Raw genomic sequence first — 14,218 nt, 5'->3', positions numbered from 1 at the left:
CTTGATCGAGAATAATTGTATTTATTGTAGTGTTATTTATGGTCTTTGATATATCTTACACACGAACCATATATTAAAACCTAGTATCAATATTTTCCGACAAGGATGAAGGAACCCTTGATTTGTTTTTCTTTATTATTCTTTTTTTATGCATACAAATCTAAAATAATTTAACAACTCTTGCAGTTGATTCAATCTGTTCACATGGATCGTGCAACTGACTCCTAAAAATGGAAGAATTTTTCTAGGGGATCGGACGTTGTTGAGGTATGAGTCTGATGGAAAATAACAAAAGAAAGAAAAGAACAGAAAGAAAACTTGGAGGTGAATATGTGTGATATATTCTCTTTGCTCTTCTTATTTTTTACAGTTTAAGAAATTCAAGATAAAAATTTTTAAAAAATAAAACAATTTCACTTTCACCAACCCACAAAATATCCCAACAAACTACTTAACGCCTACCAATATTAATCTCCCCACCCCAAACATCTTCACTAAAATTTTGCTAATAGATCCAAGAAACTGAGGTTGTTGTTGAAGAAGAAATGATGAAGAACTTGATAACGAAGATAAAGACAATGACCTAACTTTCTCGGCTGTCTCAATGCTATTAATATTATCCTCCATATTCCCCTCAACCAACACAGATTCCATGATGTTTGTCGCAACTTTGCTGTTGTTATTGTTGTTATTGATATTATTGTTCATCTCATTGAACATGAAGTCTATGTTGTCTTCGAATCTGATGTCGTCCTCATCGTCATCGTCCTCAACCAACACGTCCAACCTTTTTTCCTCCTGTGATTATAAGTTGCAAATAAAAAATAATTATTATTGATATAATTAACAAAAATTAATTTAGAAAATAGAAATAGATAGCAAACACACTGACCAGGATGCGATTTTAAGGCATGCAAACATCTGGTAAGTTACTAATCTGATGATGAGAGAAAACAAATTCTTTGTGCTTCTCTCATTGGAACTGTTGTTGAGAATAAACATAATGGTGAAGATGGAGTCTGAAGCTCCATAAAGCTTTGAAGAAACAATTTTTCTTTACAAATGTAATTGATGAGATGCAATGGTGACAGAATTGCATTCCTTAATTTATAGTCACACTGGTGACAATCTATATACAAATTATATATTTTTAAGCTGTATTTTAAGAATTTATTGTCCGGCGATATCCCATGATAAATTATAGTAGAACTCCATGATAGAATGTTTGATTTAACTTTAAAAGTATTCTTCCATTGATTCTAAAACTAATCTTTTTAGAAATTTTAAAAATAGAGTTGTTTTATAAATAAACTCAATTCGTAAGTTAGGGTTTTAAGGAAACCGTAAATTTCATATGCATCAATAAAATATATAATATTATTACTATCTTATCTATGAATGATTACAACCGCAGAGCAAATTCAATTATTTTTTAAAATAAAGTATACAATATCATTATTGCCTAGACGATGAATGATAATTGTAGTAGAAGAAATTAAAATATTGTAATTTTTTTAGTTATCTTCCAAAATTATGTAATAAATTTTTATTTTTTATTTTGCTTTTTTTAATTTATAAAACACATAACTTGATTGCATCATTTGACATTGATCTATATCAGTTCTGTGCTCCTTAGATTAAGATGATTGTAGGAGATTAGAACCCCTAATAAATGTTATTTAAAATATAATCTGGCTATTATATTTTTTATGTCAACAATTAAATATAATAAATTCACTTCCGTTTAAGTTATAAACTTCCATCTTTAACATAAATAATACTATACTTGCATATGACTAAATCCACTTCCATATATATTAGACTAATTTTAGGCATAGACTTTCAATTAAACCCAAACAATAATTCACTTTCAATTCACATCACTAAATTTTACATTATTCATTTAAATCACCATATTTATAGTTTTGTAAATTGATAAATATTATCGAATTTTCAATTTTTTAATATAGCAACTAAATTTGAACAAAATAAGAATTTTTGTTGCTTTTAAAACTCAACCAAAATATATAGTATTATAATATTTATTAGCAGATTATTATTGTTTTGTGGTTATATTTCACTTTGATCGAACGTAGACATGGGATGACAATGCAGATACTGTTATAGCAACTAGCTACACAAATTATAAGTAGCGACCAATCACGTTATCTACACATCAGTCTATGACCAATGCAAATGGAAGACTTTATATCTAGAGAACAAGAAAGAGAACCTTTGACAGTTAAAATAATTCCCAATGATTTCTTCAACATTTCTTTTTATTCTCTACCATTACATGACAACAGACATTCTACTAAATTGAAGCAAGACACAATTTTTCTATTTCGTAACATTAAAATTCTAATATATAATTATGTGATAACTCATATAACCCTAATATTTTGTTTAATAAATTCAAAATTGTGTGAAAGTCAAAGCACGACACTTTTAAAATTTATATTGTTACGTAACTAAATTGTAATCATAAATACTAATAATATAACAGTAAACATAGACCTTGAATAGTAAGTCGAATCATTTTAAAAATCCCATTTCATTTATTTTAATGGCCAAAGGACTTATTCCTTTCCAAAGTATGTTGATTTTCCAAGTTTCTTCCCGTTAATTTTGAAAATCCCTTTTACCCCGCTCCCCCCATGAGTGATTAAAATTAATTGAGTATATTAGTTATATTATTTTTTTCCCTTAAACCTAAAAATTAATAATTTTTCCCTAACCCACGTTCTCAAAAACAGCATATCCCCTCTTAGGGTTTCCAAACTTTCAGATTGAATTTTTCTATGACGATCAATGATTAACAATCTCCAAGCGACATCTCTTCTTCTTTGACGTCTCCTCCTTCTGGTCGTGCTCCTTCCCATCCTCCTAGGCGTCATCGTTGACGAAGACAAGTCATCTTTGTTGACAACGACTCTAAAGAGGACGGGAAGGAGCACGACCGAAAGGAGGAGACGTTGGAGAGAAAGAGAAGTCACTTGAAGATCGTCAGTCATCATTGGAAAATTCAATCTAAAAGTTTGGAAACCCTAAGGGGAAAATGTTGTTTTTGCAAACTTGAGTTATAGGAAATTATTAGTTTTAAGGGTTTGGGGGGAAAATAAAATCAAATTTAATTTAATTTTTAATATTACAGATAAAATGATAATTTTATCCTTAAAATCGTTAATACTAACCTTTCGTGGATGGGTAAATAGGATTTTTAAAATTAATAAAAGGAAACATAAGAAATCAGCATGTTTTGGGTGGAAAATAGTCATTTGGCCTATTTCTATTTCAAATCACCAACACCGACTATGTGATATACTTATTGTTTATCAATAATTAGGTTTTTGTTTTTCAAATAAATATGGAAATTAACAAGGGGGAAAAACAAATTATAATCAATAAGAGTCTACTCGTACAGGAAGAAGTCCACTATTTGATATTTTGGATGCTTCACTGTATTGAACCAAAGCAATTTACACGACAAACTCATTGGCAATTTCATATTTTTTTTAAAATAATTTGTCACAAGAGAGCCAAATTTTATTTTAAACTCTTAGCCAAATTCTATATCTTTTCCATTAATCCAATATAACTCAAAGACATGTAAAATGACATAATTATCTTTGGTACATATTTCTAGATATTATAAGACATGACTTGGTACTACTACGTATCTTATATATCCCTAAATTATGGTGGGATAACATTACGAATAAATGATTATGTTTCATAAATTTTCATTAATTCTTTCACTATTACACGACTATTTATTTAGTAGGAAAGAGTGTTCACTTGTTACTCAATATGAATGACTCTTTCTTTCACTCATGATTGCTCATGAGATAGTTAGTATGCACTTGATTGTTGTACGACCGTTCAAATACTATAAACGGGTGTGCACTTCTTACTTTGCATAAACAACTCTTTCCATTATTCATGATTGTTCATATCTTAGTTAGCATGTAAGACCATATAATATGTCATTAAATGATCATTCATGCCTATGTCATGAATGTCTTGCAACCTCACGTTCATGACAGTATGTTGTTCAATAGATAGTTTTGTTATCTCTTTTACTTGAACGGTTATGCAATCTTCTATAAAGATGTTTATTATGACTTAATCTATGTGTCCCAAATAATTTCCCAAGTCTTCTATAAGACCATCTATTGTGTATCTAACACTCTGCCCTAATCAACAAATGATCGTGCATCTCTTTTGCATGATCACTCATACATATATAAAACCCTAAATTTTGATAATGCACAATTGTTTATGTTATTGAAACGTTCGTTATATGCATCTAGAATGAAAAAATCATGATTGTTTTTGCCATAATTCCGTATCAAAACAAGCTAGTTTATTTCCTGACGTTTCTAATAGTTTTCTACACTACGAAAACACATCAAAATATCATCAAAATTTCATACCAGAATATTGAAAATATATGAACCTCTTACTATCTAAACTCAGTGCAACAAACCAGTTTTACTCAGTTTTCTTACATACACCAACAGCAACAATACAAACTAATCCTCTTCTCTTCAACTAATCCAAAAATAATTGAGGTTTATACAATTATCGGTTTCTAACTTTTCATGATTAACATACAATTCAATTTTCTCATACACAGATTCTATAATTATAGATCTCTAGCCTCGTCAACATATAATTAACATTGCTAACACATGCTTGATTTCAGATCATTAACATCTCTTGCGAATCGTATAAACTTAAACTGATCTCTTGGATTCTTGCTAACCATGATTTCATATCATAGCAACAAATAGGATTGTCTTGCTATTAAATTATTACATCACCTTAAATGTCTATAATATGCATTAATTTTTAATACAATGGCACAGTGACTCCGTTGTTACAATAAAACAACACATGATAAACTCAAACATCTCCTATCCTTATGTATTCATGGTGATGATGTAGGTCAAGTACTGCTACTTCTGGCGGAACAATGCATCAACATTAGTGTCTTGTTGTTGTTATTGTTCAGATGGTTGTTCGAGCTCCAATTCGGCTTCCGTCTCTTCGGATTGGTGAGGGAAAATGCCTTTCTTCTTTAAGAGATCAAGGTAATTACTCTTGTCAAAGTTGGTTACAGCATTTCCCCCGGTACACAATGGCTGCCATATCAGAACCTTCTGCGGCTTCCTCTTGTGTAACTAGAAAAGAACAAAAACAAAACAGAAAGCAAAAAGATAAGAAAATATATATTAAAAAAGGATGGTGGGAAGTGAACTTTTTAAGATACAGAATATTTTAGAAATGCAAATCAAAGTAGATGAAATGAAACAATTAGAAGTCACAAGAGGGAGCGGAAGGATTAATCCAAAGTTGATGGACTGTACCAGGTACTTGGAATTGAAACTGGAACCGGTTGGGTAAGTTCTAACCGGTTCCGGGCAGGATCCTGGAACCTATCAATTCCATGTCCCTTTCCTGCCTTTCAAGACATGCAAACATCTGGTAAGTTACTAATCCGATTTTGAGAGAAAACAAATTCTTCATTGCTTCTCTCATGGGAGTTGTTTTTAAGAATAAACAACTTGGAGAAGGAGACTCAAGCTCTATAGAGCTTGAAAAAACAATTTTTCCTTTTAGCTGCAATTGATGAGATGCAATGGTGACAACATTGCAATACACTTCAATTTATAGTCACATTGCTAACAATGTTGCATTATTACAGAATCTATATACAAATTATACATTTTTAGGATGTATTTTGAGAATTTATTATCCGGTGATATCCCGTGATAACTTATTGTGAGACTCTATGATAGAATATTTAATCAAACTTTAAAACTGTTCTTGTAATAACTTTAAAACTATTCATCTTAGAAATTTTAGAAATAAAAAGACTTTTTTTAAAAATAAACTCATTTTGTAAGTTTAAGTCTTACATAAATCGCACGTTTCATATGGATCGATTAATAAAAGAATAATAAATATTATCACTTCCTATTATCAATAATTGGTTTTAAATTCAATTACAAAGTTTACGATATTATTACCATCTAATCGATAAGTAATAATAATAGTGAAAGAAATTAATATATTGTAATTTTGTTATGTTATTTTGCAAAATTATTTAATAGAATTTTTTTTTTTATTTTCATCAAACAAACAACATTTTGATTGCTTCATTAAACATTGATCTATCTTAGTTTTTTGATTTTTTGATGGAGATAACCGTAGAAGATTATATCTTGTAATTGATTCTTATAGAATATAATCTGACTAATAAAATTTTTTATATCAAAAATTAAATATAATAAATTCACTTCTATAATAGTTATAAACTTCCATTTTAACATAAACAATACCATACATGCAAATGAGTAAATCTACTTCTATATTAGATATATTGATAGACATGTCAACGTGGTTGGATTAACCCATATGCCTAGACCCTTTTTTCTCTAGCATCACGTGCAAAACTATCAATTGTGTTAGGCTCACAAGGCATGTTGGGGGCTTTGGGCTATAACTTACACATCGGCTTGGCAATATTATGATAACTAAAAATTAAAAAAAAAAAACTTGTTATGGCAGGCTTACTCGCAAAAACAAGTGGATTAGCCCACTAAGAATTTGCAAAGGCACAGTCCAATGGACCTTAGGCCATGTTTGTAGGACTTAGAACGACAAAGCTTGTGAGGATGTATGTACCCATTGTTGTATTTGGGGATACATTTTCAATTTAAGCAAAATAAAAATTAGTAATATTACATATACTAATAAAATTAACATTAATATTGACATATCATTATGTGATTTGATGATTTAATTATTTATCTTATTTATAATTCAAAATCATCTAATTATGAGATGACACATTAATCGTTAATACTTATTTGTACCCATTTTGTTGGTATACAAAGTATTATTAAATAAATAATTTATATTTAATTTAAATCACTAAATTTTGCCGTATCTATTCAAATCACTATATTCACTTTTATGACCGATATTTCTTTCTTATCTTAATTAACCATACTGATTATTAACTAAATTTACTTTCATGTTAGACAATTATTTCATATTGAGTATAACAATATCTCTTATAGTCAGACATAACACTAGGTCATATTAGGGATGACAATTTGGACCCGATTTTAGGGGCCCTAACCCTCCCCGCCCCTAACGGGGAGGGGATTCCCCTATAAAAACGGGGAAAGGGGCGGGGATGGGGACGAAAAAAATCTCCGTAATCGGGGACGGGGATACATGTGTCCCCGCCCCGCCCCATCCCCTCCCCGCCCCGCCCCTCCCCTCCCCTCCCCTCCCCGCCCCGCCCCGCCCCATCCCCTCCCCGCCCCGCCCCGCCCCTCCCCTCCCCTCCCCTCCCCTCCCCGCCCCGCCCCGCCCCGCCCCATCCCCTCCCCGCCCCACCCCACCCCACCCCCTAAACCTAATATATTAATATAATAATTTCTAAACTATTAAATTTTAGAAATTTTTACATTAGGATTAATTAAAACTATAATTTTAATTTTACTAATTTTTGAATTATCAATTATTAGCTTTTACTAATTTCTAAACTATTAATCTAATATATTAAAAAAACCTCAAAATCTCATTATCATAAAATACAAATGTACCAAATTAATTTTATTTCAACTTCAAAACTTAGTTAGTCAATCCACCAAATTTTACATACAAAAAATAATAAATTATAAACTTGATAAAATCAATTGAAGTGAATGAAAAATGTTAAATTTAATGTTATTATAAAATTACCCTAAATCACATACATGAAGAGCTACTAATGAAGAGATTGATTATTGCATATTGTTAGATTTTATGAAAACTTTATATTTGAACTAAAATAACAAAGAATATTTTGTAGCTCTTGTAGCAAGTGATATTTTGAGAAAATATGATTTATTTTATTTATTGAAATATATAAAAAAATTAAAATTTATATTTATGGGTATGGGGAGGGGATTTTTCCCCCCGGGGACGGGGCGGGGATGGGGAGGGGATTTTTCCCCGCGGGGACGGGGAGGGGATTTTCCTTCGCGGGGAGGGGACGGGGATTATTTTTTATCCCCGCAACGGGGACGGGGATTGATATCCCCTACGGGGACGGGGACGGGGATTGATATCCCCTCCCCGCCCCTCCCCATTGCCATCCCTAGGTCATATTGAGCAGTGTCAGATTGGCTCTGACAGAACCCATAAAGTCTAAGGGCTGGGTCATGCTTAGGTCCATTAGTTGTCAATTGGCAGGTAGTGTCGGATAGTATAATCTACCAGAATTCAACCCATTCTCAATCCTGAGATGATCAAGTTTATTATCAAATGGGGTATCCAAGAAAGCAAGCCAGTCCATTGGTATCCATTAGTTGATTCAGCTTTTTATCTAATAAGACATTAAAAAAAAAAAATCATATGTATAATTTTATATATAAATAATAATATATCATTAAATTATTAAATATTTTATCTTTAAGTTTTAATTATTTAATTATATAATTATACATCTTTGTTTGTATACAATATTTTATACATAATATTACTCTAAAAAACGCAACATTTTGATTTAAATCAATCACATAATATTATACCAATTTACCGATACTTATTAATACTCAAACTTGAATGTGCATGTCTTTTACACGGTCATTCACACAAATACAAAATCCTAAATTTTGAAAATACACGATTGTTTATTTCGTTAAATCAGTTGTTCAAATATGCCTTAAATGAAAAATCAAGCCAATTTATTTCCTAACGCTTCTAATAGTTTTCTAGACTACGAAAACACATTAAAATATCATCAAAAATTCATATCAGAATATTAAAAATATATGAACCTCTTATCATCTAAACCCAGTGCAACAAACCAGTTTTCTCACATATACCGACAGCACAGTACAAACTAATGCTCTTCTCTTTACAAAATCCAACAATAGCTGAGGTTTATACAATTATCGGTTTCTAAGTTTTCATGATTAGCATACAATACAATTTTTTAATGGCCAAACAACTATTTCCCACCCAAGGTTTAGCGTTTTCTCAAATGTCCCCTGTTTAACTATGGAAACACCAAACACCCACCCATGACCGGTTAGATTTAACAAAACTCTAACGCCTGTAAGGGTAAAATCTTCATTTTCGCTATAATATTAAAAATAAACTAAAATAGAATATAATTTTACCTCCCTAAACTTTAAAAACTAACATTTTTCCTCAGCCTAAGTTTTAAAAAATCGCAGTTTCACCCTAAGGTTTGGTTTTGAAATCTCCGACGGCTTCTCCGGCTCCGTTGCCAACGACCTCTCCCTCCTGAAGCAACCTCTCATTCTGACGATCTCTTTCCTCTCATTTGGAGGTCCGATCGGCGTCGGAGACGTCTTGGGATCCCAAGACGTCTCCGACGCCGATCGGACCTCCAAATGAGAGAAAAGAGATCGTCGAAAGGAGATGTTGCTTCGGGAGGGAGAGGCCGTCGGCAATGGAGCCGGAGAGGCCATCGGCAACGGAGCCAGAGAGGCCGCTAGAGATTTCAAAACCAAACCCTAGGGTGAAACTACGATTTTTTAAAATTTAGATTAAGAAAAAATGTTAGTTTTTAAAGTTTAGGGAGGCAAAAAGAGATAAAATTTTTAGGCATTAGGGTTCTGTTAAATCTAACCGGCCATGGGTGGGTGTTTGGTGTTTTCATAGTTAAAGGGGAGACATTTGAGAAAACGCTAAACCTTGGGTGGGAAATAGTCGTTTGGCCTTTTTTAATACGCATATTCTATACTTTTAGATCTCTAGCCTCGTCAATATATAATTAAAATTACAATGATTGTTTTGCTGTTAAATTATTACATCACATTAAATGTCTATAATATGCATTAATTTTTAATACAATGGCACAGTGACTCCATTGTTACAATAAAACAACACATGATGATGATCTTGGTCAAGTACTGCTACTTCTGGCGAAACAATGCGTCAACGTTAATGTCATCTTCATATTGTTCTTCTGGTGGTTGCCATTGTTCAGATGGTTGTTCGACCTCCAATTCGGCTTCCGTCTCTTCGGATTGGTGAGGGAAAATGCCTTTCTTCATTAAGCGATCAAGGTAATTGCTAATGTCAAAGTTGCTTACAGTATTTTCCCCCGGTATGCAATGGCTGCCATATCAGACCTTCTGCGGCTTCCTCTTGTGTACTTCTTAAGATACAAAATATTTTTTAAATGCAAATCAAAGTAGATGAAATGAAATAATTAGAAGTCACGAGGGGGAGCAGAAGGAATGATTCATAGTTAATGGACAGTACCGGATAGCTGAGATCAGAACCGGAACTGATCGGATAGGTTCGAACCGGTTTTCATTTCAAGGCAAGCAAATATCTGGTAAGTTACTAACCTGATTGTGAGAGAAAACAAATTCTTTGTTGTTTCTCTCAATGTGAACTATTTTTGAGAATAAACAACTTGGAGAAGAAGGAGACTCAAGCTCCATAGAACTTGAAAAAACAATTTTTCTTTCTAATGCCAATTGATGAGATACAGTGGTGACAACATTACAGTACCCCTCAATTTATAGGCTTATTGGTAACAATATATCATTATTACAGAATCTATATACAAATTATATATTTTGAAGATGCATTTTGGGAATTTTTTGTTTGATGATACCCCGTGATAACTTACTGTGAAACTCTACGATAGAATGTTTGATCAAATTTTAAAACTGTTCCTATATTAACTCTAAAACTTATTGTTTTAGTAATTTTAAAAATAAAGAAACTTGTTTTAAAAATAAACTCATTTCGTAAGTGAGGGTCTAAAAAACACTGTAAGTTTTAGACACATCAATATATAAAAGAATAATAAATATTATTGCTTTCAATTATTTTTATAATAAAGTTTATGATATCGTTACTATCTAATCGATGAGCAAATAATAATAGTAAAAGAAATTATTATACTGTAATTTTTATAGTTATTTTGCAAATTATTCAATAGAAACTTTTTTTTTTTGAATTTTCATCAAACAAATAATATTTTGATTGCTCCATTAGACATTGATCTATCTTAGTTCTTTGATCATTAGATTGAGATGTCTGTAGGGGATTGTAACTTATAATTGATGCATATAGAATGTAATCTTGGCTCATATATTTTTGTATATCAATAATTAAATATAATAAATTCACTTCTATAATAGTTATAAACTTCCATTTCAACATTAACAATACTATATATGTAAATGACTAAATCTACTTCCATATTAGATGTATTGAAAATCCACTTCCATATTAGACATATTGATAGATATGTCAATGTGGTTGGGCCAACCCGTGTGCCTAGACCTTTTGTTCTTTGGCATGACTTGCAAAACTATGGACTATCTCAGGCCTGTAGGCCATGTTAGGGCCTTTGGGCTATGACTTGCATATCGGCATAACAACATTATAATAACTAAAAATTAAAAAAATATAATATAATGGGTTTGCTTGCAAAAGCATGTGGGTTGCCCACTTAAGAATTTGTTAAGGCATGATCCAATAGACCCTAGGCCATGTTTGTGGGGCTTCGCATGATAAGGCCTGTGGACATGTAGTTTGCATTGAAATCATCCTTGCATGACCCATTATCGTGTTTGTGTATACTCATTCAATTTAACTCAAATAAGAATTGGTAGTACTACATATATTAAGAAAATAAGCACTAATATTGCTATATGATTATATTATTAAATAATTTAATTATTTACCTTGTTTATAATTTAAAATCATTCAATCAAAAAATAATATGTCACTTGTTAGTACTTATTTGTATATAATTAAGGATAAAAAATTTTGTTCCTAATTTATTATACGTTTAAGGACGAAAAATTTGTTTCCAATTTAATATATAATCAAGGGTAAAATATTTTGTCCCTAATTCATTACATATTCAAGGGAAAAAAATTGTCCTCAATTCAATGTACAATCAAGGATGAAAAATTTTATCTTTAATTTAGTATGCATTCAAGGATAAAAAATTTGTCTTTAATTCATTATACAATCAATGGTGAAAAATTTTGTCCCTAAATGTGTGTTTTTTGGGACGAAATAGAGCTATTTGGGACGAAAATTAATTCATTTATGGATAAAAAAAATTCATCCCAAAATATATATCATTTTATGATGAAATATCATGTCGTCCTTAATGATGAGTTATTGAAAATGATTTTTTTTTCGTGGGTATTACTCTTTGCAAACACGCATTTTTTTAGTATTTGATCTTTTGTTAAAATTGAATTTTTAGAATAAATTTTTAACTTTTTGAGACAAAAATTTTCATCACGTTTTATGGAATTGATTATGGTGATTTATCCTCTGTGTCCTGAATGATTACACATGTCTTCTATAAGATCATCTATTGCATATTTACAACTATCCTTAATCGATAAACAATCATATATGTCTTTTGCATGATTATTCATACACATCCAAAACCCTAAATTTTGGTTATATAGGACTGTTTATGTCATTAGAACGGTAGTTCATATGCATCTAGAATGAAAAATCACGGTTGTTTGTGTCATATTTCCATACCAAAACAAGACAGTTTATTTCTAACTGTTCTAATAGTTTTCTACACTATGAAAACACATTAAATTACCATCAAAATTTCATATCAGAATATGAAAATATATGAACCTCTTACAATCTAAACTCAGTGCACCAAACCAGTTTTACTGAGTTATCTCACATATACCAGATTAACATACTGTACAATTTTCTTATATACATATTCTATACTTATAGATCTCTAGCTTCCTCAACATATAATTACAATTACTATGATTGTTTTGCTATTAAATTATTACATCACATTAAATATCTGTAACATGCATTAATTTTTAATACAATGGCGCAGTGTCTCCATTGTTACAATAAAACAACACATGATAAACTCAAACATCTCCTATCCTCATGTGTTCATGGTGATGAGCTTGGTCAAGTACTGCTACTTCTGGCGAAACAATGCGTCAACGTTAATGTCTTCTTCATGTTGTTCTTCAGGTGGTTGTCATTGTTCAAATGGTTGTTCGACCTCCAATTCGGTTTCTGTCTCTTCGGATCGGTCGGTGAAGGATTGGTGAGGGAAAATGCCTTTATTCTCTAAGCGATCAAGGTAATTACTTTTGTCAAAGTTGTTTACAGCATTTTCCGCCAGTACTTAATGGCTGCCATATGAGAACCTTCTGCGGCTTCCTCTTGTGTACCTAGAAGGAACAAAAACAAAACAGAAAGCGAAAAGATAAGAAAATATATATAACTGTTTCAGATACAGGATATTTTATAAATGCAAATCAAGGTTGATGAAATGAAATAATTACAAGTCGCGAGAGGGAGCAGAAGGAATAATTCAGAGTTAGTGGATTGTACGGGGTACCCAAAATTTGAACCGGAACCAATCGGTAGGTTCTAACCGGTTTTGATTTCAAGGCATGCAAATATCTAATAAGTTACTAATCTGATTTTGAGGGAAAACAAATTCTTTGTTGCTTTCCTCATGAGAATTGTTTCTAAGAATAAACAACTTGAAGAAGAAGGAGAATCAAGCTCTATAGAGCTAAGAAAAACCCTTTTTTTTTTATTGTAATTGATTAGACGTAATGGTGACAACATTACAGAACTCTTCAATTTATAGGTATATTAGTAATAATATATCATTATTATATAATCTATACATAAATTATACATTTTTAGGATATATTTTGAGAATTCTTTGTCCAACGATACCCCGTGATAACTTCATGTGAGACTTTATGATAGAATGTTTAATCAAACTTTAAAACTATTTTTATATTAACTCTAAAACTAATCATCTTTATAATTTTAGAAAAAAAGAGATTTTTAATTTTTAAAAATAAACTGATTTTGTAAGTTAAAGTCTTAAAAAAACTGCAAATTTTATATGCATCAATTAATAAATATTATCACTTCTTATTATCCATAATTGGTTTTAAATTCAATTATTTTTTAAAACAAAATTTACAATATTATTACAATGTAATCGATGAACAATAATTATAGTAAAAGAAATTAATATATTGTAATTTTTTAATTATTTTGTAAAATTATTCAATAAAAAATTATTTTTTTATTTTCATCGTACAAATAACGTTTTGATTACTTAATTAGGTATTGGTCTATATTAGTTTATTGATTTTTAGATTGAGATGACCGTAAGGGA

The sequence above is a fragment of the Mangifera indica genome, chromosome 15 (assembly GCF_011075055.1).
Source record: "Mangifera indica cultivar Alphonso chromosome 15, CATAS_Mindica_2.1, whole genome shotgun sequence".
In the NCBI taxonomy this organism is placed as follows: domain Eukaryota; kingdom Viridiplantae; phylum Streptophyta; class Magnoliopsida; order Sapindales; family Anacardiaceae; genus Mangifera; species Mangifera indica.
This window is presented reverse-complemented; position numbering follows the sequence as displayed.